Source organism: Frankliniella occidentalis, unplaced genomic scaffold (assembly GCF_000697945.3).
Source record: "Frankliniella occidentalis isolate FOCC.00 unplaced genomic scaffold, Focc_3.1 Scaffold59, whole genome shotgun sequence".
Taxonomy (NCBI): Eukaryota; Metazoa; Arthropoda; class Insecta; order Thysanoptera; family Thripidae; genus Frankliniella; species Frankliniella occidentalis.
The window spans coordinates 161,183-163,566 of record NW_026267189.1 but is presented as its reverse complement, the minus strand read 5'-3'; the positions used below and the strand labels follow the sequence as shown (position 1 = coordinate 163,566).

The 2,384-nt window shown below is 40.0% G+C and overlaps 1 long non-coding RNA gene across 1 annotated transcript in view; it reads left to right on the top strand.

Moving 5' to 3' along the window:
- LOC113211387 (uncharacterized) overlaps positions 1–2,384 on the top strand; it is a 213,603-nt gene that overhangs the window by 90,613 nt on the left and 120,606 nt on the right. The window contains exon 4 of the long non-coding RNA XR_008011193.1: positions 804–852. This is a non-coding gene — a long non-coding RNA (uncharacterized LOC113211387). The remainder of the gene's footprint in view (positions 1–803; positions 853–2,384) is intronic.

Genomic DNA, 2,384 nt, shown 5'->3' with positions numbered 1-2,384 from the left:
TTTGTGTGATTACAATTGTCTGTATTTTTCTCGTGCATTTATCGTATATTTGAGGACCTCCTTTTTGGTTCTGTACACTAACGATTGATGGACTTCACTTTTGCCAGAAATGTTCACTCTCTTATCTCAAATGTGTAAATTGTCTACATTAAAGAAAGTAGACATGGCCATGTCTACATTAAAAAAAGTAGAAAAGTATTCTATTTGGACGTACTTATATGATAATACGTTGACATAACCCCCTGGCACCGGTAAGCTTGGCCCCTGTAAAATTGGTGCCAACGACCATTCTGCGTACTCTGGGTTACTTGGAGGGATGCAAAAAAAACAAAAACAACGCATTTAGGTGAGGTATCAAGTACACCTACAACGAGTGCCCCTATAGGGGATCACCTAAAAGGACTTGAAAGTTGTATGTTGTTATAGTGGATGTGGATACTGCAACTTTTGTTACGTACACCAGTTGGTATGAAGTTTGTTACACAAAGTAATTTCAGAAACATTAATTACGCAAGGAGGTTTGTGTAAAAGCAGTAGTGCCAAGACTTAAACATAACATAGTGTTACGTTGACATTTTCTATGAAGTTGCGTAGAGTAATTTTCAGTTGATTATTTTATATGACTAGTGGTAGTCTTAGGCTTACGGATAAGCTAAGAGACCCTCAGGAGATTTTTTTTTTCAAAAGAGGATCAAAAACAAGAGAATAATGAATGTTTTTTATTTTGACATCATAAACTTCGCTGTTAAAGGAAATCTACAATTTCTAAACCGGTGCTAAATTTCGCGACTTTATCATTTCAGATTTAAACAACCACGTGGCTGCCGCCGCCCGCCGCCTCCTGAACCCCGGGTAAGCCTTCATTTACTTCTTTTATCCCAGTTAATTTAAGTACTCTCCTTTATTGGTGTTTTTAGAATGTTCTCTATGTTGAATTGCCAGGGCCAGCCTTGCTTTTCAAACTTTGCCTTTTCTCCGACATAAATTTGAATTCTTAATACTACCCTGTGAAAAATACTCGCAAGGGTCACGGCAAAATTTTTCATGATAAAAGTCGTGAAATTAAAATTTTGAAATTGTAAAGTTACAAGCACTCCCGATCGACTTGGAACTGACCGACGAGCAAGAATGGGCTGCCGTAAATTTACGAGGATATTTTGTGTAAACGCCCGGGGAAAGAAGTGCTACAGTTCCCTGATATTTTCCATTTCTCTTTGACCTTCAAATAAATTTGAATGCTCAATGCTGAATGTGCCCGAGAGCAACCCCGACTTTTTAAAACTTAAAAGCAACCGCAAAAGCTTCTTTTATGGACAGCTGTTGATAAACTGAGTCGAGGGGGCACCAATTCAAATCCTCTACAGGAAAATGGACTATAGTTTAAACAAATTGCCTTTTTTGCCAAGATGGTTTGAGTACTCGTCAAGAAACAAGACGACGACCTGGACCTCGGCTACAATATTTTATGATGATATTGTTTTGATGTTGATACATCTGCGTCTGGTATCAAAAACCCCAAAAGGAAGTATTTCATTAATGGTGCAACCACAAAGTTACTTGGGATGTCGTTAGTGACAAAGTTGCACTGTCATTAATATCAAAGTAAATTGCATTCGTACAATCAAGCGAAACTACCACAAATGCACATTTCAAATATAAAAGTGCTTCAGTTACTTTTTAAAACAGCAGCGTTCGTATTACGAAAAATTTGTTACTTGTAGCTTGTAATGTACAAAGGCCTCGGAGCAGCCATAATTTAAAGGATTTTACTCCATTATTTCAAATAGCTCCAGTTTGTAAATGACAATTGCAAGGTTTTTCGTAGTATGTGTACAATTTTTTTTGTATTGCAAGTTCCCCAAAGTTTTTGAAATAAGTTATGAAGAGCAGTTCGAAAGCAAATTCCAGTGTAGTACCCCTGTCCCCTCCTTTGCCGATCCCCTCTCCGATGCTGTCTTTCCGTCCGCCCTGTGCTGTGCACGAATCTCACATTACTGCGGAGTGGGTGCGTAGAGAGCGCCGTGGAGGTAGGCAATGCGTGAACACCCCTGCGGCCGGGTTGCCTACCTACGCACGCACCTAAACGCACCGTGCCTCTATGCATTGAAAATAGAGTTTTGTTTTCGGTCCTCTTGCCTGCCTTCTATCCCCAAATCCCCACCCCCTTTTGCGCAATACCCAGTGCAAAAGTTTTGGCATATCACTAAATGTGTGCAGTGCAAAAGTTTTGTGAAATCACAAAATGTTTTTAGCAGTGTTAAACGGGACTTACCGTTAGCCGGTTCCAGGCTCGTTTGTGCGCTTTCTTCGAGGGGGCTACCACTCGTGTAATCCTGTGTACAGATGAGGGTGTAATCCCTACGTAATCCTTATCTATTCCGTGT